This window comes from Pseudorasbora parva, chromosome 3 (genome assembly GCF_024679245.1).
Source record: "Pseudorasbora parva isolate DD20220531a chromosome 3, ASM2467924v1, whole genome shotgun sequence".
Taxonomy (NCBI): domain Eukaryota; kingdom Metazoa; phylum Chordata; class Actinopteri; order Cypriniformes; family Gobionidae; genus Pseudorasbora; species Pseudorasbora parva.
In genome coordinates, this window is record NC_090174.1 from 52,664,263 (window position 1) to 52,691,110 (window position 26,848).

A 26,848-nucleotide genomic window follows, 5' to 3' on the forward strand; every position below is an offset into this window, starting at 1 on the left:
TCAATTTGTTGTGTTTTTCATTAAGAATAATTTTAAACCGAAACTAAAATCTGCTTGGCCGCACAGAGCGCGCATTTACTGACGAGCTGTCATTCATGGTGTGCGCGCACTGCCGCGTTTTCAGTTCATGGAAGCATAACTTTCATAGGAATTCATTGAAAGCACTCGCTTTGCATCCGCTCCCGTTATTAATGCCTGAGCGGCAGTGCGCATGTTTCTTTCGGTTAGATAGAATTAGTGATTTAAAAGCCCAGATACCGTTATTACCAGTGTTGTCACATCACACTTTGATTAACCAGTGGGAAAATGTCCCCACCGTCACATCTCTACTGAACATTCGCGAGATGGATGCGCATTGCTTAGAGTTCATCACAGATATGGACAAGAATGTAGGCTAATAGTCAAATGTAAATGCAGTCAAATGCAAACTTGTCCAAAGCCGAAATTCTCTCAATGTCGCAACAATAAGAAAAGAACAAATGCGCATAGTCACAACTTAGAGTTTACACACAGTTGCAGTTCTGTTGTGTCTATGAACAGAAGCTATTCCCAAATAATCACTTTACCTCTACAATACTTATAGCAGATTGGATTGTTTGTGATTCTGTCAGTCATGATATCTTGCATTGTCTTGAGCCAATTCTCTATTGTTAGCCTGGATAGCCCACAGTCATTATGGTTCATCATATCGCCTTCTACTGGATGTAAAATGCTCTGTGGTACTGGTAGCCTACATTTTAGAATGTTAAGAGTACTTCTGTAGTTATTTTGGTGAAAGTAAATCAAAAGTAATACAGGAGTAATGTAACGCATTACAATTCTGAGACAGTAATATTGTAATGTAAAGAATTACTTTTAAATAGCAGTAATAAGTAATCTATATTACAGTTTGGAAGTAACTTGCACAACACCGAGATGTAAAAATGTAAAAATGCAAAATGTAAAGTGCTGGGATCCATCAGAAGAAATACTCCATCACTGAACAAGCATATTATTTTGCTATCAGGTATTGAAAAGACAGCAGCACATTATTTAAATTATGTTCTATTCCAATAAAATTCAGTTTTCGTTGATATTCAGTTCTAAATGTCTGCATTCTTTTGTTAATGCAGACAAAAGATGTGCACAGCTATTCACCTTTTTTAACATGGGAATAGATGTGGCCATTTATAAATTCAATGTATTAAGGCTTGTAATATAATTCGCTAAAACTATCTGACATGCTGCTTGAGACTGCAAACTGTTATTAGGGCCCGAGCACCGATGGTGTGAGAACAGGGTATTTCCTACATTTAATTTTTTTTGGCGGACGCCAAAGCCTTATTTGATGAGTTATTGTGATTTATAAATTGATGTAGATTACTAATGCGCGTGACTCTCTCCTCGTTCTGGCACTCAGGTAACGCTACGTGCGGCCTCGTTAACTCAGTGAAGGAGAACGAGCAGAGCCCACACACACTCTCTGTCTTCAAAACAATCACCGTTCTCTCTCTCTCACTCGCGCATATCAATCAAAATCAACAGAACTGACAAAATGGTAAAAGGTCTGAAGGCTGAACCAGTGCACCACGTGGGGCGTTCGCACAATATTTTCCCTGAATTACTGCTGGATGTGTAGTGCACAAAAAACAAAACAAAAAAAAACGCACCTCTTTTGACAGACGTTTTGCACACGCAGCTGACAAAAACCATACTTTCAAATAAACTGAAAAATATCCGTAAGAAGTGTTTTCTATGATAATACAAATCTTTTCCGTTGTTTTACGAGTCTGGGTTCACACATAACGTGTCCGCTTTTGTCCGATTCACGAACTAATGACTCATTTGAACCGATTCATTTTAATGAACTGATCTGTCCAACACTGAACTCACGAATCGGTGTGTAATCATTTACTCACAACACCTCTGAAATGAGAATTAAGTGTGCTTACCCCATTAAACAAGAAGGGTTAGTAAGAATTAGTCTTAATAATCCACAGTATTTTCCTGTATTTATTTTGAGTATTTATATTGATAATGTGTAGTAAATTACCACAAAAAAATTGTTTAGACTGGAATAAGGTGAAAGCAGAAAAACACAAGTTAAATTGTATATGGTAGAGAATTAGACAATTTGTTATTACATTTTTAATGCTGCTTTTTAATAATTGTTGCCAAAATAATGAATCAGTAAACCATGCACTGTGTTCCATTAACCATAAACTGTGTAAAAATGAGAAACTAAAGAAACAAACATCAAGACATCATACAAAATGAGATATCAAATATAGATGAGAAAAAAAAGAAAAGAAAAAAAATCTTTGCATTTATTTTACATTTATTGTCAGTATTGGACTCACAGATCACGCGGGTAGGTACTTTTACTGTTGGTGTGTGTGTGCGCGTGCATGCGTGTGTGTGGATGACCATGACTGGTCAGCCACCACCGAAGACCATTTCTGACCCAGGAAAAACCCTGGAGGACCCTATTGGAATTGCTTTGGTAGACACATGTAACAGCCCAATACCTACAAAAAAGTATCCTGGTATGAAATCTGAAAACCAACAGGAAGTCAGATATTTTTAATATTCTTTGCAAAATTGTTGCAAATTCAGCTTTTTCCAGGCGTTGTGCTTTAGCAAACTTCTACTAGAGATTTAATCAGATCATCATCTGATTTGCACAATCTAATCTAAAGGCCTTTGCAATGTTAAATTGGGAAGTTCTAGAGTCCACTTAAATGCATGTTGCCCATTATTCGCGCTTTTCCTGAGGCCATCGGGATGCAGTGCACCCGTATGCGAGGGACCTTCCATCACTAAATTTATTATTGAATAATATTAATATTATTTTACATTCCACTGCTATTTTTTTAAGATATAGGCTAATAACATGCAGAAAAATAAATGTTTGTATTTGTATAGGCTACAACAAAGTTGCACATAAAATGTACATTTTGAGTGTCATGGCAAAGGGTGTGAACACTTTTGAACATGTGATTTTATTTTTTAATAAATTTGTGAGTGAGTGAGTGAGTGAGTGAGTGAGTGAGTGAGTGAGTGAGTTACATTTGACACAGACTTGCATAAATTATTGTGGATAAAGTATTCACATCTTAAACCGCACAAGCTGCTGTATGGATTATCAGACTTTTTTAACAATGAAATAGACAGAAACTTCTTTAAAAGTACTCAAGATAAGTGAGTGCATCTCATTAAAATGATGAGTTTCTGTATGAGATGACCTGGGATCTTTTTTATTTGTTTTTTTCTTACCTTAGGTTAGTATTTCATAATCTGTCTTTATTTCAGCAGTTTCAAGGAAACATGCAGACTGTGTATAATACTCAAGGGACTCGTTTGTGAAGCTGTCACCTTTGAGCCATCACAAATGCAGAGAAGTTTTTGATATATATAGTCTTTTTGCTCCAGCTAATATTTTTTCTAGTCGGTGTGATTCAGTGATCTGAAAAACATAAAAACGGTAAGATTTTGGCTTGTTTGCGATAAAGCATTCATTTTTATTTAATTATATCTCTAATCAAAATGTAGTCAGAATGACAAAGGGTCCTCTGAACTTGGCAGAAAACAACAGATCATTTTAACATCCACACAGAAGCTGTATTTGTAGTTCTGGAATTCTCTCAGTTATTTCATAAAGAAACTTTGTCATTGGCAATTCTCCTACTAATAAAGTATGAGTTGTAACAAATTCTGACATTTATTTGGTTGCTTGCTTTCTATACATTTTTAATGGTATAAATGAATTTGCCATAGCAGCTATATAGTTATATAGACATTGAACTATCACAATAGCGTGCATATATATTGTATATATACACCCACACAAGATATAAATATACACATACAGTAAATTACTGCACGAGAATATGACAGAGCATTGAGCATGAAGAGCATAATTCATTCATTCATTAGTGGAAGCTGCAGTCCATAAGTTTTTCCCTTTTTGTCATCATCTCTGTTTGAACCCTGAAATTGCAGTTATTTGTTATCGTCTTTATAGACATTGTGCATTGGCACGGTTCCTCAGCGTGGAAGAATACGTTTTTTTAATTGGTGTATGAATTGTCTGTCAATGCACCAGTTGTTAATGATGATTGTTATTTTAAACGTTCTGGATTACAAGCCAGAATCAAAATTAAACGTTTAATTACATTCCAGCTTCTTTAAGAAGAGGTCCCAAATGGCCTACAAGCCTGGACTCCTTTATGTATACAGCTGTGATGTAATGAAGTAAAGACGAATGGCGGAAGCTCGTATTTCCAGGGAAAGCTACTAGTACCACTCAAATTATAACACTGTTACAATCTTACCAATCTGAATTGGACTGCGGTAAGGAGATTGTTTTGAACACTGGCTGATTATGTTCTTGCTCAAAATTGATTCTGAATTCTTTTTAACCAAAAGTTATGGACTGCAGATTTAAAAAGAAAACAAGTCAATGACATTATCAACACAAATTTGGAAACGTGTCTAGAAGACAGTTGCATTGCAACAGTCCTCAATGAAACAGCCCTTCAACTTTACTTTCATAAATGTCTGCAAAGCAGTTAGGAATGGTGGAGGCATAGATGCTCAATTTATGCTACACTGTGTGATATTTTCCCACATCTAGCGGTGAAAAGGTATATGACCATTCGGTGCATAATAGTTTCTGTTCCTCTCAATTCTGATTTCGTTTTAACTCCTACGGTAGTCCAAGATTAACATGGCAATCCTCCTCTTCACATTCGACACGGTGCCGTCGAGTGTTAAACGCGAAAGGCGAAGCTTGAATTTACGGGTATGTCCCTCTTTGGCTAATGTACTTTCAAGATGGAGGGGCAACATGGCGACCAGCATTTGAACCACTTACCCGTATGTATTTTCAATGGCATATTAAACTTACGAGAATACTTTATTACTTGAAAGAAGTAAATATACATTAATGAGCACATATATTTTTGAAAGAACTTAGTGTTTTTAGCTAAGGAAAAACAAAAGTTACACAGTGTAGCTTTAAAGGTGCCGTATTTAGAAATGACAGCTAGTGGTTGAAATGGGTACTGCAGTCAAAACTGTAATATATCGTTTGTCCCGACCCCTCTTCCACAGACTCAACACTCACACAGGTTGCCAGTTTAACAGGAACAAGTGCAGACCGACCGGCATGACGGCATGATCTTGCGGGGAAATAGGCTATGAAACAAATATTTTTTAAACAAATATAAAATTCTTATATTCTTAAGATTACCATTATTTACTTATAATCATTTAAATGTTTTACAGGCTATAGGCTGTGTGTTGTTTCACTGACGGAAAATAAACATGCTTATGAAATGGATGTTTGAGCGTTTATTATTGTAAAATGTAGGCTATATATCTGGAATACAGTAGTATATTTAAAATAGCATATATGCATTAGTTATACTCAATTTAATTTAAAGAGCAAACTATAGAAAAAAATTTAACATGTGTGGCACTCACAACAAGACGCGCTACAGGGGGGCAACAACACGCCTGTTGCACGTCATTTTTTTAATTAATTGTTTTAAATATCACGGGTTTAAAAGTGGTTTACCGCTGAACCGCGGGAATTTCTTGCTTTTCAACTGCGGTAAAAAAAATCCATACCGTCCCAGCTCTAGTGCCAAGCTTGTAGCATCTTACTCAAAAATACTTGCGCTGTAATTGGTGCCAAAGTAATGAGCAAAGTATTGAGCTTAAGTCTTCTGTTCTGGGTAACCTGAATTTGTTCTAGCGGAACTCAGATTCTAGTTTTATGATCATGTCCCCTCGATTCCTCTAGACTACAATTTTAGCCCCCAATTTTATGTTACGTCCCCAGTTTTCTAGAGGTATCGAGGGGACATGAACATAAAACTAGAACCTGAGTTCCACTAGAACAAATTCAGGTTACCCAGAACAGAAGACTTAAGGTGACCAACACAGTTTGGGGCAAAATAAGTAAAGTTTTACTGAAAGCAATTAAACATATTTACAGTCCCACCAAAACGGAACAAAACAAAAAGGGTGAAATGGGAACAAGAGTGTTGCCAACAAAAATAAATAAGGAAAACCCAAAAGACCAACTAACTCAAAGTAAGAACAAGCTTACTAGAAACAAAACGCCGAAAAAATAAATCTACCAACTCTAACTAAAACAAAACTTACAACGGGTGGCAAACACTCCTTACCTGATGTTACTAGACAAAGTTAAGGACTACATGTTGCAAAAATGTGCAGGGCCCCTAACCTGTTCCCAATTCAACAAAGGCCACAGGCCAGCACAAAGGAAAGAGGTAAAACAGTCTTCTTGAGTAGCAGCCATCTTGGGTTTTTATAGTCTTTGATGATATCAGGTCCCCGTGTGTGATTGGCTAATCACACAAGACAAGCAGCGATTGGCTGGAGCAAGTACAAATGAGGGAAAAGGCTCCTTCAAATGAACATACACAGAAAAACAAGACACATATGCCTAAAGGGCGTAAAATACCCACACTTTTTGCTACATTAGAGAGAATAAAAGCCAACCTACCCATCTCAAATGGATACTTGACAATTTTCAATCTGGTTTCCAACCGCATCATAGTAGAGACAGCGCTCATAAAGATAATAAATGATATTTTACGCCATACACACTGTTCACTCCTGTTCAACCTGTATCTGACCCAAATAATAAGAATGAACTAGATTGCTTACCACAGCCATGCTGCCAGTATTCTTAGCAGAGCCAGAAAATATGAACATATCACAGAACCCTCAGGCCCTTGCACTGGCTTTCAGTTAGCTACATTCAGAATTGATTTTAAAGTACTATTACTTGTTTAAAAATCATTCAGTGGCCTAGGATCAATACATTGAAGATTCAGATCATCAGGATCAAGTCAGTTATAAATATCAAGGGTTCACTCAAAGCAAAGTGAGTCAAATTGGAGAGTGATCATTCTGGCCTTGCACTTATACCAGTGGCGTGCGGTCAATTTAAGCTGCGAATGCTGCACAGCCAAGCCATTCATGGACTTGCTGATTAGAATTAACACTATAAATTACTATAAATTCCCTTGTTTGAGGTGTACAATAAAGCTTACATCCAAGTTGGTAATTGTCAATAACATGTATGTAGCTCTCTGTAATTTATTTATTTGCCAATCTACAGTCCCTGACAAAAGTCTTGTCGCTTGTGTACAAATTGACCTAAAGTGCTGCTGAAATATATTTCTAATCAAGATTTTTTTACAAGAAATGGCTCATTTTAATCCCACCAGCTTTTGTGATAATGTTTCAGTGAAAAACTAAACTTTCAAAAAGTATTCTAATATTCACAGTTTGGTAAAGCCCATTGAGTCAATTTTTGCAAAGACATAAGTGTTATCACCTTGTCATATGAGCTTCACCTGTGACTAATAATGGATCAATTAGGTCTCAAGTGTGTATAAAAAGAACCCCAGTAACGCTAGACCTTCACATCAACTGCAACTAGACCTCTGCAAACATGCCTAAGATTCACCCTGAGACTAAAGTTTTGATTATCAAGAGGCTGAAGACGAGTTCCACTGCTGATGTGGCAGACACCTTCAATGTGTCTCAGCGTCAAGTACAGAGGATAAAAAAAAGATTTGAAGAGACTGGAGACGTTTTTGACAAGCCCAGGTCAGGCAGATCTCACAAGTCAACTGCTCGAGAGGACCGTTTGTTGGCTCGAAAATCCAAGGCCAGCCCATTTTCCACTGCAGCAGAGCTCCACGAGACCTGGTCACCTGAAGTCCCTGTGTCAACCAGAACAGTTTGTCGGATTCTTTCTCGAAATGGCCTCCATGGTCGAATCAGTGCCCAGAAGCCAGCACTAAACAAAAGACAATTGAAAAACCGTGTGGCATTTGCCAAGGCCCACAGCCAGCTAAAAGGATGGATGCTGGAAAAGTGGCAGAAGGTGGATTTTCAGATGAATCCTCTGTTGAATTACCCCACAGTCGTCGCAAATATTGCAGGAGACCTACTGGAGCCAGAATGGATCCGAGATTCACCCAGAAAACAGTGAAGTTTGGTGGCGGAAAAATCATGGTCTGGGGTTACATCCAGTATGGGGGTGTGTGAGAGATCTGCAGGGTGGAAGGCAACATCAATAGTCTAAAATACCAAGAAATCTTTGCTACCTCTAATATTCCCAACCATAAAAAAGGCCAAATTCTGCAGCAGGACGGTGCTCCATCGCATACTTCCATCTCCACATCAAAGTTCCTCAGGCTGAAGAAGATCAAGGTGCTCCAGGATTGGCCAGCCCAGTCACCAGACATGAACATCATTGAGCATATGTGGGGTAGGATGAAAGAGGATGCATGGAAGACGAAACCAAAGAATATTAATGAACTCTGGGAGGCATGCAAGACTGCTTCCTTAGCTATTCCTGATGACTTCATCAATAAATTGTATGAATCCTTGCCAAACCGCATGGATGCAGTCCTTCAAGCTCATGGAAGTCATACAAGATATTAAATTTGGATCTCACAGCACCACAACTTAATTTGCCGACATATTTTTGTATTTGCAGTAAATTTGTTCAATTTCTGTATAGGCGACAAAACTTTTGTCTTGCCAAAATTTGACCTTTCTGTCTTGATTAAATGATAAATATTTTTTTCTGTGAAAATTATTTATTTCAGTGCATTAAACATCATTTGGGAGGGTTTTAGCTTTTCATATGAGCTATTTCTAACACCAATTAATTAATTAAAAGTCAGGTTAATATCAGGTATTTCTACAAAATAGATAAGCGACAAGACTTTTGTCAGGGACTGTACAGGCATTTTCTTCAAATCTATTGTTCCAGATTTGCGGATCCACAGCAATTTTGGTGCCTATGCTCCGTTGTGTCATCACTGTCTCTGGTTCTTATTGGTTCGCTGGAATATGAGAGATTTAGTGTGCAGGGTAAGCATTTATTCTTAATTATATTTTACTTATTTTATTTATTTTATTTATAACAGGCTACTAATAGGTAAATCATTTAGTTTATGCAACATTAGTGTCACCTAAAAAGGAATTACAAAAAACAGCATATTTTGCAAATGCACCTTTTCGCACTGATATCGCCTGACTCAACTCAAACACAACTCAACAGCTTTTATGAATGCTTGTGAAGGCATCAACAGGTAAATGTAGGCTACTTTAAATAAATGGTCAAATATATTAGGAAATTTTTAGCTGTGTTGCTGTGTCATGAGTAAGCAGCTAACACTCTGTGTAACCCATCCATGGAGCAGATGTATTGTTGAAAAAACGTCACCATACCCGGATAAAAAAAATAAATAAAAAAAAGTCACAGCTTGAGTAAAGAGACACTGGAAGCTGTCGGTGAGAAGTTTACACACTCCATTAGGGGTGAAGAGACACAAGAAAGCCAGTGTATTGCTAGTGTAAAATCATAGTTCGAATAGACTCTTAGACTCTTCCATTCAGATAGGGATGCCCCCCCGAATTTAGTAATAATTTTAATCATTATATTCTCTGAAATAAAAGTGCCTAGCTCCTGAAACACTCTTTTTATGGGCATGCCACATTGAAAACTTGGAAGTAAAAGCCCACTGCTATGATTGGATAACAGTGTTGCATATTATAATACGTTTTGACTTCCCTGTCAGTACACATGGGGAATTTACTCAAGTTTGTCGCACCATTCCTGTCAGATCCAATTTAGAGGCACAGTATAATTTTTTTAAATCTCATTGTGTCTGGAAATCTAGTCTCGACCTGTGTCTTGTTTAAAAAATAAACTGCAGTGAAGTGAAGCAAAAAAGGGAGGCAAATTTGCAGATCCCTCATTTAATGAGCAAACTTTCTATAAAAGCTTTTATTTGACTAAAAAGTACGTTTTCAGCTCTGAAACTTACAGGATATTCTTATATTACTATGACATTTATACATCAAAAGCTCAAGAAAAAGTTGATTTCTCAATTTATGAAAAGCTTTAAAAGTTAAGGCCATGTCAGATTCATGCCATGTGCTTAAGATCTTAAAGTGACAGCACCTTAATAAACCTGCGGCTGTGATGTCTGTCATTAATATCCAAGAACAAGACAAAGAGAAAACCACTCCCTGTTTTTGACTGAATGGCTTTAGCTTTAATAAGGATTATTCTAAATTGAATTTATAATTTATGCAGTGAGGTGTTTGATAACTTGATTAAATTTATTACTTACCTGTTAGAGCCTACTGAAGATATACTGTCTTTATTTAGTTTTTTTATGTTGTTAATTCTACATTAATTTGAAGATTAACTGTAAAATGATTGCAATATAAATATATATGAACCTTAATGTTAGGTGCAATTTACCTAATTTAATTGCGTTTTTTAATTTTTTTTAAGTGCAATTAATTAGTTCATATTTTTTGAAAATGACTGACAGCTCTAAATAATAATAATAATAATAATAATAATAATAATAATAATAATATGCATATTATTATGCATAATAATAATAATAATAATAATAATAATAATGCAGGATGAGACTCTGGACCGGGGGTCAGACAGGCTGTAAAAGTTGAAAAGCCTTGCTTTAATGTGTGTATGTGACAATAAAACACTTTTCTTTTTTTGCTGTAAAATTACTTTGTTCACAACCAGTTTGACAGACCATACATCTTTTTATGATTTACAGAAATCGTTCTATTATATTAGAGTATAATTGGCTCAGTGCAACGAAAGAAATAATCAAGGACATTGTTTTAACGAGTCTGTGTTAGAACAAAAATCAATGAGCTGGAGGTCATTATGAATGAAGTAGGTCTAGTTCTCTCCAAGGTTCAACTTTCCTGTTGGTAGACAGCAGGTTATCAAAAAACTTTAGCTATTTTGCTGCGTCTGTTCCATGTATTCAACAATAGTTTGAATTCTCAGTCAGTCATTTAACGGCAAGGTGACTTGACTAACAAATGTCCAGACTAACATTCTCTTTTACTGCATCTGGGTTCTAAGTTATTGTCTTGATTTGTGCCTTGATGCATTTTCACTCTAGATTGTAAATTAAGCTGATTACTAAATACAGGGTAAACATTGACAACAGGACACAAATAAACAAAAAACTGCCAAAATGCCAATTGTCTAAGCACAGGAATCCCTGTTGGTCTAGCTTCACAACCATAAATGATTAATAGCCAGCCACAGCTATTAATTTGAGATGATTTTTGTGTTTGTGCAACAGACCCTTGCTGAATGATCAACAAGGGTAGCTTAGAATGAACTGAAATCAGCACGGCATGACTGGTAAAGCAGATGGTTGTACTACTTGAGATCATTCCACTTGTGCTTTCTCCCAAGGAGGTGTGAATTACTTGGAGAAAGCAAACTGTTTGCATTTCCATTTATTTAAATGGCAATTGAAATGGATATTTGGTCATAAAAACGTCATGTGCCTAATCAAAGGAAGTTGGCACACCACCCGAAAATATTCATCTTTTTTTGCTTCTAAAACATGATTTCGTTTCATAATGTTCATGAAACATGGAGATGGATGCTCTGACCATCAAATATCTGATGAAGCAAATCGTACTGCTTTTATCCACTTTTAACTTTAATTTTTGGTATGTCTACCTTTTTGCAGCAATTACAGCAGCACATCTCTCTAGCATAGTGTCAATATTTCCTCTGAGAACAACACTAATGTTATCCCATGCCTTCTGCAACTGAAGCCAAAGGCTTTCTTTTGAATGTACAATAGATCTGTCATCCTTTCCAATATTCCAAAGCAAGACTAACACACTTTTCTCTTTCTCCTGAATACTCAAAGGAGAAAGATGTCCTTTGCAGCCAGAAAGTGTGTTTAGAACATCTAGCAGCAGAGGCAAACTGGACCATGCTAGCCAACCAAATCCTGACCCCTTGCATTTCACCTTCCTTACATCTTCTATTACAGCTTTTCCCATTCTTAATGTGAAATTATCTGTATCAGTGTTGCTCATACACTGTGTTAAGACCCGAGTTAAGACCTTATTTAAAGTGGATTGTAAAATTATCTTGCTAGAGATGTAAATGATTTAAATATGAAAGTAAATCAGTTTTGAAAATATTTGTAACTTAGCCAAAATTGTGTTTTATATTCAGCCTTGAATAATTATAAATATTTTAAAATAAACGCCTCTTAAAGGCAAATTTTCCTATTCTTTTGCACAATATTTCTAAGTAGTTTTAGGTTTAAATTAATAAAATTCAAGTATAGGCCTTGGGCAGGACAAGTCAAGACACCTTCATTTATATAGTGCTTTGAAACAATCTATATTGTGAAAAGCAGCTTTACAGCAAGTTAATGGAAGAGAGATGGTTTTGGCTGTACATCGTCTGAGCAATAACTTTTTCTAGAGCTGAAGTAAGTTAGCCTAGATGCCAGCTGTTGGGAAGTTCGGTCACGGCCCAGATCAGACACTGAAGACTGATATAAGACAGGAGAGGTGTACATTACTAATCTTTCCAGGGAACAGACATGTTTAAAGCTACACTGTGTCACTTTTTTAGTTTATTCTTAGCTAAAATCACTTAGTTCTTTCAAAAATATATGTGCTCATTAATGTATATTTACTTCTTTCAAGTAATAATGCATTCTCGTAATTTTATAATATACCATTGAAAATGCATAAGTGTTAGGGGTTCGGATGGCGGTCGCCATGTTGCTCCTCCATCTTGAAAGTACATTTGCCAAAGAGGGACATACCCGTAAATTCAAGCTTCGCTTTTCGCGTTTTTACACTCGATGGCACCGTGTCGAATGTGAAGAGGAGGATTGCTTGAGGCTGCTATATGATGATGGAGGATCACTCTTAAGCCCCTTTCTAAATGCACGTCGGACCCGCAATATTCCCGGAACATTGCCGGGTCGCCTTCTGTGTGAAAGCAACCACGTCCCCGAATTGATTACCGAATTTGACCCGGGTCGGGGACCTAATAACATTGCGGGATATGTATCAGAGTTGCCAAGGAAGCGGAAAAGAGAATTAAGACGGCAACGCAACGGGCAAATCAACAAGACAAAAGTAAATATTGGAGTGGCCTTTCCAAGATGGAAAGAGCTCATGAGGAGCAACGATTTTAAAAAGGACGCCGACGTTGCCTGCTTTCTTCTCGACAGGTACTATTAATTCAGCCTATTTGTGTATATTGGAAGTTTTATTGTTGCTTGGCTAATTATATCATGGTGTGCTGAGCATAACACTAGAACGACGTCTAGGATAGTTTTCCTCGCGTCAATGATGAAAAAGTATTGTTTACCTTATAACATAAATCCGTGTTCTATGACGGATAACATGAGATTAATATTTGAATTGCATTATAATTTGTTTGCCTTACGCTAGTGATGTCATATAATATACAGAATAACGATAGCACTGATAAAAGTTACTTTACTAAGATTAGCTTGCATTCGTCTGGAACCTGATAGCTGATGTTAGCAATGAAATGGTAAAAAATAATGAAAACGTAAAACTATTATTCATTTTACATATATTAATTTGATCATAGATCATTTGGCAAATTAAATAACTGCAAATTATAATAGTTTTCAAAAGTAACCTCATCACTTGCAACACTCACCGAAGAGGTCGAACTGGAAGCCGTGACTAAATCGGCCACCGTAGGAGTTGAAACGAAATCGAAATTAAGAGGAACAGAAACTATTATACACTGGATGGTCATATACCGTTTCACCACTAGATGGGGGAAAATATCACACAGTGTAGCTTTAAATGTGAAGTGACCAAAGGATTCGGAGGTGAGGTAACCTAACAGACTGCACAGCCTGAAGACTCAGCGAAGAAATGAATGAACCATTTCTTTATCTCGGCATTAACTTATAATTTATTTTTTATTCCAAATGTGATCAACGTTTGCATATGTACTAGATGTTTTGGGGAATTTAACATATTAATTTAATTATACATTTAATTATATTCTGCTGAAATTACTTTGCTGAACGAGATTCAAAGAGCCGAGTCTGTAAAATGATCTGAACCTCCCACTACTATGGGTCACTTAACATTCATCATTTACTCCGCTGCTCTGATTGGTTGTAAGTTTATCCAATTGAGTCCAGAGGCATTTTCTTTCTTTGTTTGCTAGAAACATGCCCAAATAAACAAAGCCCAATGGAGCACTATCAGACTCGTATTCTAACTAGGATTGAGTATGATGACGTCAAGCTAAAAGTACGTTTTTGATTGATTAATTTCTACTGTAAATAATCATTATTTACTTTGGTGTGACTTACATCAGGGGTTTTCAAACTTTATGATGCCAAGGACCCCCAAATATGATGAACCTTTATGAGGGACTCCCTTCTTAAAATCCATCTATTTTTATGTACGAAAACATTTACACGGTTAGATAAATAGTGTGTGACATTATCAATACAATATATTGTTTCCTGTCTTAAATTAGCTATTATTGTTGGATATTGGATGATAAACCTGAAGAAGAACATTTTAATTAAAATGATTTGAATGCAACTTTCACAATAAATATATGCATGCAACGTACATACTATGTTAAAGGGTTACTTCAGCGATTAGCATATGGCTTTGTACCAGTAGAAACCCTGGAGAATATTCAAATTATAGTGCTTTCCCCCCTCATATCTCCCTGAGACAAGAGATTTATGCATTTTATTTCTGGAAAAATTCCTCCTATGATGCAAAATGACGATTTTTGCATCATAGGAGGAATGTTTGCCCAGAGGCTAAAGACTACAGCCAGCAGAGGGAGCTATTTCCGCATGTTTTGAATCTGCGCATGGGGGATGGGAGATTACACTCAGCTGGCAGGGAGAGCTCAGCTTGCAGACAGGATCATTTAAACGGAGCTATGGTGAGCAATGTAAGTCTTTTAACTTCTCAAATTCATTTCTATGAAAGTTAAGCTTGCAAAGGCATGAACTGAAACGCGTGCCAGACTGAACTCCTGTGTGAATGTATGCCGCGAATGTAGTCGCGATTACCTCAGCTCTCATCACTCGTGGAGTTAGTGCTCAGGGCTGTGACACTCGCGCGGTGACTCACTCATTATATTGAACAGACACGTTCAGTTTTTAATTGTAGTGTCTTCTCTAACTCAGTCACAGTAATGAAGTTGGTGGTGTTGGGAATGGGAATGGCCTCACAGTGCAGCGAAGCATTCTGGGAATTGTAGTCTTTCATCCCCATGGGACAAAAATACATTTTCTGTCTTTTCTCAGTCTAGAAGACACCAAATTCAAAAATAATTTTACATTTCTACTGCATTGATGACCCAGTTTAAATACAGATTCATCTTCCCAGCGCTGAAGTACCCCTTTAAGAAAACTGCCTTACAACTGCAGTGAGAAAGATAAAGGGGACTATAGTGAGAAACACTCAATAAAGACACAAAGCAAACATACAATTCTAGAATTTATATGGCAAGAAAGGAGAGAAACATTTATAAATGAAACCATTAGAATATTCGGTAGACTTTATCCATTTTTGCTTAGTCTTTTTATTCTCTGAAATTTTCTGAGGACCCCTTAGAACCTTCTGGAGGACCCCTGGGGATCCCTGGACCCCAGTTTGAAAACCCCTGACTTACATAACACCATTTTTAACCAAAACATAAAACTCTCACCTCGTTCCCACCGCTCATCCGCATGGCAACAGCACCCGGCTAGAGATCGCAAACTCCAAAACAGGTTTTGAAACGATACCATGATCATCTCTGTGTAAACTTTAAAACAATCTGTGAGAATCCAGCAGACTATTGTAAACCTTGGGATAAACAGAGAGACTAATATTAGAGCACATACTTCATTCTTCTTATGATGTAACGAGTACATCAGTATTCCCAGTTCCAGCAGACCTTGTGCAGGCTATTTAAACAGTCAATCATTTAACTGGTTTGAATAACAGAAATTGACAAAGTTCTATGTGAATGTCAGGTTAAAAAGATGCATGTTTAGTCAGACAAGCTGTGCAAAGTCCAAACTTCACCCCCACTAAGAGCACCATAATCTGTTCTACACTTTCCTGTGGATCCTTTAATCCCTTTCTTTATTTGTATTTTCACTTCAAATATAAGTCTCCCTGAGGCATGCCACACGGCATCTGTCTTCACTCAATGCCACAGATATACCCAGGGTCTGTGGAGTGGTAATAAGCCCCTAAAAACCCTGATATTTGAGTCTTTTCTCCCCAGGCATAAACTTGAAGGGCATGCATCAACTCACCAATTAGTCTCTGCTAATCTTCCCCTATAGGAGGAACCCGTCAGCAACCGAACATGGAGGAAAATTTTACTGAATTTTTTTATTAGAGGCCAGTAACAAGAACATTAATTTAAGAATATTCAGTGCTGGAATGAGTTGTTGATTAAGGAGTGAAATGATTCTGTATATATTATGCTAAAATATGTATAACCATCATTAAAAAAGGTTAATCCAAAAATAAATAAATACTCGGGGCAAGGACGTTATAATGAAAATGGAGCGATCAGGGACGGACTGGGGCTAAAAAAAACAGCCCTGGACTATCTCCCAAATAGGCCCATCATCCGACCATTCGCCCCTAGCCGTGCGCAACAGACACTGTACTATAGTGTACTATGTACTACACTGTACTTGGCCCTCTTTTCTTTAACTTTTTCCCATCCATGTTTCTCCTTACATTTTGCTTGCAATTCTGCCGTGATTTGATTTCGGAAATCCGGGGACCAACCAAAAACTGGCTAGTAGGCCGATTCGTCTTCCTCAGGTTTTTTGTTTTGTGCACGTAGCAGTATGAGTGATCGTATTAGTGCCCCTGCTGATGGCTGTTCATATTGTGTTATTAGTAGGGCTGTCAATCGACTAAAATATTTTATTTTATTTAATCACATTTTATCAGTTCTAAATGTTTTTAATATACTAATCAACATGGGTATGGACAAATATGCATGCTTTATGCAAATGTACATTTATTATTAGTGAAACCATACTGAAGCATGAAGACTAGACATGTATCGAAGGTCATTCACAGATTGCCAATCCGCCCCTGGGTGCAATAAGCCTTAAAAGCTGGTGATTATTAGTTGATTTAAAGGGTTAGTTCACCCAAAAAAATTAATTTATGTCATTAATGACACCCTAATATCGTTCCACACCCGTAAGACCTCCGTTCATCTTCAGAACACAGTTTATGATATTTTATATTTCGTTTGAGAGTGTATGGAAGTGTATGCATAATGTCCAGAAAGGTTAGCCTGACAAGCCAGACCCACATCAAGATGTTTGGTCTGGAAACTCACCATAGACAGGGCTCAATCCGAGGGGCGGGATAAACGGTTGTCTTTCAAACTCCCTCTGCACGGAGTGCACGCAATTGAATATCGCTATAACCAACCAGAGCTAGCTGAAAAATGAAACGGTTGCCGTATCTGGTCGGCAGAACTCTAAACAAATCTTGCCTTTTTAAGAATGACTTCAGTGCCGTTCTTTGTTCTTTTCTCAGAGAAAAGCTTAACTCAAAGTCTTCCAGAGTCGCGGTCAAAGCTGATTCAAAAGACCGCCGTTCGCTAGTTTCTGTGTTTACTAGAAGCACATGCGCAAATCGGCCATCATTATGTTAAGCCCCACCCACCGACTCTATACACGATGTGATTGGCCCGACCAGAGTTAGGCGATTACAGATCAGAAGGGTATTGAGAGTTGCTAGACGACACTCGCGGGCAGATTAGATTTGCTGCCGCTAGGGTGTGTCTAGATTTCTAGGCTACAGAAAGGTAATAAAAACTAATAATAATTAATTAATAATTATATCATTTTGCTTGCTTCGAAGGAAGCAAATGTAAAAACTGTCTCACTTTACCCCACTCTTCCCTAATCGGTTTGAGAGGGTTGGGATAAACCTTTCCATGAACCTATCAGACGAAAAATTCCGCCATGTAAATGACCTGACCTGATAACTTTTGAGTGTATGTCCTGCTGTGACGTGAGAGCGTGCTCACACTAGGCTATAACGTTGAAGATTTATTAGAATGTTGCAGACCATTTCATGTAGCCACGAGTTTGAGTCATAGACTGAATTGAGCCTGTAAATCAGGGGTCGCCAACTGGCGGACTCCGGTCCGGATCCGCAATGCAATTTAAAAAAATAAATAAATAAATAATCACATTTATATCAGGCAGCTCAGTAGAACCGTTTTTTCCTATGTTGCCACTTGCCACGGTTGCGTTGACAGTTAAAGGGGTCAGCGTCGCGTCTCTGGATCTCACACCGGACGCATACATTATATGCGCAAACTCAGTTTTGAATCGACTTCTGACAGAAGAGCTGTACAATGGGTGTATCTTGTAGCACAGGGTGAAATCAGTATGGACAAAATTAGGGAAATATAAAAGAGATGTGGCGCTGAGCTTCATTCCGGTGTGCGATCGCGTTTAGGCGTTACTATGCTCACTGTTGCTATGTTCAGACGCGCAGTCACACGTGCAGTGAAGAGACTGAGAGCAGAAAGCGTCGTGCACATAGACATCATGTCTATTGTCGTGCAAAACAGAGGTTGAATCAGAAATTGGCTCCTTAACCCTCATTCACTATTCCCTACGTTAGTCCACTAATACAGTTCACTTGAAGGAGTGAATGAAAACGAGTGCGTAAAGTTGGACAGCCGTTGTGTGTGTACATCGGCTGTACACTCGTTATTGCGGTGCAACATGTGATTGAATGATTACACTCAAACATATCCACTGTGGTTTCGGACACCACTACAATTGGCCGTCCCTTCAAATAATGCCCTATTTAGGGTATAGGGCAATTTCAGATTCAGCCATACACATTTTAAAGACACCTTTATCCTCAGCAGTCTGATGTAAAGGCACAGAAAATAAATGAGACAATTTCTCCCATGCACTGAAGTTCAGACAATGTAGCCTATGCACTTTTTTAATTGTATTATTTATTTAAAAATTTTTGCAACCAGGAATTTTTATGCTTCTGTTCGGTCTTTAAAGGGTTACTTCGGCGATTAGCATATGGCTTTGTATCAATAGAAACCCTGAAGTATATTCAAATGATTGTGCTTTCCCCCCTCATATCCCCCTGAGACAAGAGATTTATGCATTTTATTCATGGAAAAATTCCTCCTATGATGCAAATTGACGATATTTGCATCATAGAAGGAATGTTTGGCCAGAGGCTAAAGACTACAGCCAGCAGAGGGAGCCATTTCCGTATGTTTTGAACCCGCGCATGGGGGATGGAGATCACACTCAGAGCTCAGCTCGCAGCTACAGGCACTCATTTAAACGGAGCTATGGTGAGCAATGTAAGTCTTTTAACTTCTCAAATTAATTTCTATGAAAGTTAAGCTTGCAAAGGCATGAACTGAAACGCGCCAGACTGAACTCGCGTTGTGAATGTATGCCGCGAGTGTAGTCGTGATTACCTCAGCTCTCATCACGAGAGCTCATCAGCTCATTTATCTGACTCCTGCAGTTAGTGCTCAGTGCTGTGATACTCGCGCGGTGACTCACTCATTATATTGAACACACACGTTCAGTTTTTAATTGTAGTGTCTTCTCCAACTCAGTCACAGTAATCCAGTAGGTGGCTTTGGGAATGGCCTCACAGGGCAGCGAAGCATTCTGGGAATTGTAGTCTTTCATCCCCATGAGACAAAAATACATTTTCTGTCTTTTCTCAGTCTAGAAGGCACCAAATTCAAAAATAATTTCACATTTCTACATTGATGACCCAGTTTAAATACAGATTCATCTTCCCAGCACTGAAGTACCCCTTTAAGTACAACTCAGCTCAGTCTTTTGAAATGTTATTTGAGGTTATTTACGTTTTTCCGGATTTAAAGGAACAGTCTCGACTAGTGCTGCACGTTTTCAAGTTTTTCATTAACCGTTAACCGAGGCCCTTAGCGGTTAATACTCGGTTAACCATAGTGTGCGTCAGGGTTATTATTTTTAGTTTATTAAGTTGACGACCGCCATCTCCGTAGTAGTGTTGTCAAAAATATCGATATTTCGATATATATCGATACTGGAATATCTGAAACGATACGATTCTCAGTTTTTACAGTATCGATATCAGCTGCGCTCTCCTCTCTGACCGTCAGCGAGTTGACACACACCGGCATATTCTCACTCAGCCCAGTTAACCTCTGAGCACGGCGAACGCACGTTCTGCTGGACTTTTTCCTCATGACAGTGTGTTACTGTTAGTTTGTGATCGGTCTGAATTTCGCGCAGGATTGCACATAAATTAATTCTACTAATCCCCGCAGATTTCGTGCTCACATCTGAAGCGCACACACACAGCCTACCGTAATAAAGCCGCCTCTGACATGATACAAGTGCAAACATTTGCTTCCTTTTCCAGCTTATTATTGGTCAAATACACTCACAGAATTATCAGTGCACATCTGGAAGAGTATTAACGTAAACACAGTCGCAAACAGTTCAGGAAGAACGAGTAACAGGAACAGTGTTTAGGATCCATGCGTCTGTTAGTCTTAAAGGGACCGCAGTCATTTGCTATTCAAACTACAAAAAGACAAACGATCAACTGCTCTTCACTGATCAACTTGTGTAACTTTAATAGTTTCATCTGTACGCTATTGAATTTTTTACAAAGAACATTATCCAATGTTGTTTTAAATGTAATTACTATGCATTTTTTTAATTCAGTTTCTTATCTGAATGTTAGACCTACCTGAAAAAATAAAGCAGTCTATTTAATTTGTATCTTCTAGTCTATTGCATTTATTTGTGCTATTGTTTGTAATCTGTTTTTGTTCTTATTTTATTACTGTTTACTCGTCTTTTTAAATTCAATTTACCATTCGAAATCAAGCTTTCTTGTGCTGTGTGTAAGCTATTGCAACACAATTACCCCATTGTAAAAAATACATTGAGATAGCAAAAATTTGTGAGATAATTTTAATAGTAATTGATCAATTGATCAATAATTGTTCAAATCAAAACGATGCCCAACCCTAAGGAACATGCTGGCCACATGGATTTTTAGTAAAAAATAACAATGAATAATAACAAGTTCTGTTGTCATATTAAGCATCTTATCTTATTTATTTATTTATTTTACTGTGGTATCGATTTAGTATCGATATATCGATATTTTAGTCTGATATCGTATCGAAGTCATAATTTTGGTATCGTGACAACACTACTCCGTAGTGAACGCGCCTATAGAGAGAAATGCACATCATGGATTACCTAATCAGAGAGTAGCCTATTTCTTTTCGTTTTAAATTGTTAAAAGACATTTCAAGCTTTCTTAAGCTATATTTCATGTCTGTGAGGCCTACGCTGAGTTTCGTTAAATTAGGATGAGATGCGCTCCAGTTCACGAGCAATGCAAGTGCAACGTCTCTCTAATGATGCCCGGGTGTTGGCTGTTGAGATGGGACTATAAATCGCACTTTTTTCATAGTTTGGCTGGACCTGCGACTTATAGTGAGGTGCGACTTATATATCAAATTTAATTCATACAAGAATAAACATATAGCCGCGAGAGAGGGCTCTATGCTGCTCCTGTAGCCTACCCTTGAAAAAGAAAATAACTGAAAACAGAAAAAAAAAAGCTTGTGACCGAGCGTTGGTGCAGTGTTCGCCTAAAATACTTTTTCATAAGAAAAACAAACGACAGCCGTCTGAACATTCCTTCCTTTATTCTCCGTCACACATGTAAATCACCATCCTGAAAAACCCCAAAACCCACAACACTCCAGTACCAAACAAGTGCGCATGCTCCAACCTATCTACGGCAAGCCCCGAGGGGAAAAATACATTGCACACATACATAACGAGCGCCAGTGCGTACCAAATGAATACATTATGCGAGATCAAATAAAGTCTGTAACACTCTTAGCTGAAATATTAACTTAAAGACAACAACTTAGACAACAAATTACAAACTCCATGTAAAATATGCAGTCGAGAATGATTCACACAGCGTTTGACTCGCGCGGCTGAGCCTCTCCCGGCAGAGTTCAAGCATTTGTGGACTCGTTCCTTCAGCTCTGGCCATCTTGCTTTCAGTCCGCAATTAGCTTTTTTTTCTTTCGTCATTACAGTTAAAGTAATCTTCTGCCCTAATGCGATTATTAATGCTAATTATTTATAGTCCAGTGCGACTTATAGGCCTATATGTTATTTTCCTCTTCATGACGCATTTTTTGACTGATGCGACTCATACTCCGGAGCAACTTATAGCCTGAAAAATGCGGTAAGCACTGCATTGCAATACTTGCATTTTGCCCCATCACTCTCAATTTTAAAGTGCTCCCACGCTGTACTTTTCTTTGACCACTTCATGTTAGAAAACTGGTCATGACTTCTTGTGCAGGGTATATGCAGGAATCCTGAAGTTAATTTCAATACCTTTTTAAGACTTTTTTAAGACCTTCTCAAAATATTTTAAGACCTCATCGCACTTCAAGTTCTAATCGGCAACAAACCTTTAATAAACAGTTGTAGTCGAATGTAGACTTAAAATCTCTATCGTAGGCCAATTTTGTATTGTTTATATTGCATATCTGTTTTACAACGTATGGAGGGCGACACATTACCTAACTGCGCATACCCGTAGACGGCGCGCGCCAGGGATGGAAATTAACTTTTTTTGTTTTTAACAAATTAATACTACAAGCTCTACAATACTTGGGCAGTTTATTTAATCTCAATGAATTCCTGATATTTTCACGATGATTTGTGGTCTTTTATGGCTTCCAGTTTTATGGTTTTTAGTCCCAAGAATGGGACTAAAATCTTTGAAGCGTGTTGACAACATACTGAGCAGAACATTGTCAGTAGGGATGCACCGAAATCAAAATTCTTGACCGAAACAAAAAAAGAAGAAACCAAAGCCGAAAACCGAAAAATAAAATTCAAACTAGAATGTTTAACTCGACCTCACTCATGTGTTCATTAAATAATAATGTACAGGTCTACTGGCCTGCAGAAAGGTACAGCAATTGAATAAAGTAATCAAATGTAAAATAACTGCATATTTAACTGTTTAAATGAAAGATTAATCCTTATTAAACTTACAAAAACTATTCAATCAAGAGCATTGTTTAATGTCAAACTAAATATAAGGACATCCCTCAGGCAGCAGTAAAGGCTACTGCGCCTTTAAGACCTGAGGCAGGGATATGCCCGTCTTTCTCGACTGTGCACACTATACAGTTCACTTAAGGCATATTCAGACGATGTCTGCTAGGATACTCATCAAGATGGACATGTTGACATACTTCTTGTGTGAGTTTGTCCATTTAAGCGCAAGACTTGAAAGAGAACTCAATATTTGCGCGCTGTGAGACTCGCGCGCGCTCTCGGATAATGCACAGCATCAGATCTTCTCTCAGCGCGCGCGAGTCACACAGCGCACGCGAGTGATGACGGAGAAAACGACTGGTCATATGCGCACATACGGCAGCACTCGCATGCACTGAACAAAGTTTACAAAGAGGTGAAACAGCTCGGTAGGTGAAGCGAGTTTACCCGCCACAACTCAAAATCAGCCGCATTTGGCTGGTGGCGTGGCGGCGCTAATTTCCATCCCTGCCGCGCGCGCTCCGAGCAGATCTCAGACTGAGTACCCGGTTGTTTTTTAATACTTACGGGGATGAAAATAAATATATTCATAAATACTTTTTGGAGTCAAACTCTTTTGACAAAGCTTGAACAAAATACTTTCAAAATTTAAGACTTTATAAAGCCGTGATAAGACTTTTTAATACTTTATAAGGGTCTTAATTTTCCCAAAATTGATTTATCACCTTTTAAGACTTTTCAAGACCCCGCGGATACCCTGTTGTGGATATTACAAATGTCTGGGAGCGCTCTGGCGGTCTCTAGTGGTGCAAAAATATATTACAACTAAATTCACGTCATTGACCCCACTTAACAGAGCAATATGTTTTACTTGGTTACGCAATTTTTAACAGTTAATCGGTTAACCATGGTCACCCCTAGTTTAAATAAAGAGATAAAATGTTTCTTGCACTTGTTAATTTTTCCAACATTGGTGGCACTTTATTTTTTACCTGTTTGTGTTTCTGGATAATATTGCTAATGATTTTTTACCAGTGCAATTTGAAGCACAGAGAGAGCAGTGCTGAAGATTGGCTAGCCTACATTTAGTTAGGTAGAGACTATACATGTGAATGAACTAGGGGTGTCCATGGTTAACCGATTAACCGTTAAACATTACGTAACCGAGTGAAACATTTTGCTCGGTTAAGTGGTGTCAATGACATGCTTTGAATTTAGTTGTAAAATATTTTTCCACCCCTAGAGACCGCCAGAGCGCTCCCAGACATTTGTAATATCCACAAGAAGAAGTCATGACTAGCTTTCGAAGCAGGCAAAGAAAGCGTGGGAGCACTTTAAAAATCTGAGTGACGGGGCAAAATGCAAGTATTGCAATGCAGAGCTTACCGCATTTTTCAGGCTATAAGTCACTCCGGAGTATGAGTCGCATCAGTCAAAATATGCGTCATGAAGAGGAAAATAACATAAGTCGCACTGGACTAAAAGTCGCATTAGGGCAGAAGCAGAGCGGGAGCCGCGCGCGCTGTGCATAACGGATCAGAAGAAAGAAAGTTTGAAGTGACTAGAGAAAAGCAGCAGTTACTTTAACTGTAATGAAGAAAACAAAAAAGCTAATTGCTGACTGAAAGCAAGATGGCCTGAAGGGACGAGTCCACAGATGCTTGAACTCTCTGGTGTCATGACAAATCCTGTCCCCCTGTGAAATCGTGTCCGCTGGTAGCGGTTTTAAATGCCTGATCAAAAGTTGTTATACATGGTTCTGGACAATCAATTGTTTAAAAATAACTAAATAATAAACTAATAAACTATGAATTCATTGCCATACTAAGTACACACGCAAAACATTTATTTGAAATATTTAATTGATAGCTATAATGGGAGCAAAAACATGTTCTGAATTATATACTTATATAAGCACTTATAGCTTCAGTTATATACTACTAATATATGAAACATATGCTTTGTAAGACATTAAAGACTATTTTAACACAATTTAAACAGCAAAAATCAAAACGCGATTGTGTAAGAATTGTAATCAGGCTCTGAACAGAATACCTATTAAAATTTCTTTCAGCCAATAGAATCGCTCTGAGGGTCCTTGCGGACACGATTTCACAGGGGGACAGGATTTGTCATGACACCGGGAGAGGCTCAGCCACACGAGTCAAACGCTGTGTGAATCGTTCTCGGCTGCATATTTTACTACATGCCCTAATCATGCAGGCGTCCTCGCGGCCACTTGCATTGCTCGTGAACTGGAGCGCGCATCTCATCCTAATTTAACGAAACTCAGTGTACGCCTCACAGACATGAAATATATCTTAAGAAAGCTTGAAATGTCTTTCAACAATTTAAAACGAAAAGAAATAGGCTACTCTCTGATTAGGTAATCCATGATGTGCATTTCTCTCTATAGGCGCGTTCATACGGAGATGGCGGTCGTCAAAACGTGCAGCCCTAGAATGAACGTAAAATTATGTTATGAGATTTCTGTTTTGTTTTTTAACCAGAAGGGTTTGTGTTCATTGATTGTTACTGTTTATATTTGTTCAGCAGAAAAAGTACTTTAGTTGCTAATAATATTGAAATTAATGTATTTTCAGCGCAGATTTAGAGATGAACACCTTTTTAATTCATCATATTTTTTTGTCAGACATGGCTACTGGTTGAATTTAGATATTTTGTACCAAAGCAACTTAAAAAGAACAACCTCAAAATGAGATACATTTTGTGAAGGATTACCTATGTTTGCTTTAACAATATGAAAAGATCTATATGAGAACATTATATTTTGTTCAATAAAGATTTTTTTTTAATCTACACTAAATTCATTAGTTTGGCAAAAAGACATCAATTCATGTTTTTAGGTAGGCTATATAATTGTCCGGACCTCGGCCGGTGAGGAAGGTTCATTTACTGGACCCCAAGCAATTTTAGTTGAAGACCCCTGCTGTAAATCTTTAATGTAAACATGAATTAAACAAACGCCCCCTTTCAAAAAATATGTACAGCGCCCCCCAAAAGTTATTTGCTATAGGCCTACATGTACTACAGTTTTAAATCGCCACGTGAGAATACATTACATTAAAATATGCACTTCAAGCTGACAGAAAGCAGGTTAATGCGTTTACATGTTAAACGAAATCGATGTGAGGGACACAAATCTAGCAGTGACGATCGGTTAATGCTTAATGCACGCTGAAGTCTGGCAAACAATCGAGCTAAACGAAGTGTTTCCAGCAGATGGCACCGCGAGCTTGTGCAGCGCTAACTGAACACGTACCATTTGTGCGTGTATCAGAAAATGTAATATTCTGCGGTACATTTTTAGCAATTGTTTGAGGCAATTTGACGATTGCAGTCATCATACATAGCCAGCACTTACCCCCATTCATAAAGCGCGCGGGCCTTTCACTCTCGTCGCTATGGTTGATTGCGTAAGCCCAAAGTGCAATTTAGACGTTGGGGCGGGGCGAAACTACACCCAATTTCATTGGTTTATAATACAGCGAATCTTATTGGCGTAGAGACACTTGCCGCGTGAGCATGCGCATTCCTTTATGTACGTCTTTAGAATTTTTATTTTTTTTATTTTTTTACAAAAAAAAAAAATATATATATATATTTAAAAAACAAAAAACATACATACACACACATATAGACAGTAGAGCAAGGTAGTAAAAGGAATACAACAAAAGAAAACAAATAAATAATAATAAAAAACTAAGAGATCAACATTGAGCCACGGGTGACATGAAATCCAAAGCAAATTAGGTTCAAGAGAGTGAGACAGAGAAAAGATGCTAATGCCCTGT

General features: G+C 37.8%; 1 long non-coding RNA gene across 2 annotated transcripts in view; it reads right to left on the reverse strand.

The window, feature by feature from the left end:
- LOC137071448 (uncharacterized) overlaps positions 1 to 26,494 on the reverse strand; it is an 82,905-nt gene extending 56,411 nt beyond the window's left edge. For both annotated transcript variants that reach the window (XR_010904434.1, XR_010904435.1), the window contains exons 1-2: positions 26,419 to 26,494; positions 15,602 to 15,741 (exon numbers count right to left, since the gene is read on the reverse strand). This is a non-coding gene — a long non-coding RNA (uncharacterized lncRNA). The remainder of the gene's footprint in view (positions 1 to 15,601; positions 15,742 to 26,418) is intronic.
- Positions 26,495 to 26,848: the final 354 nt, after the last annotated feature.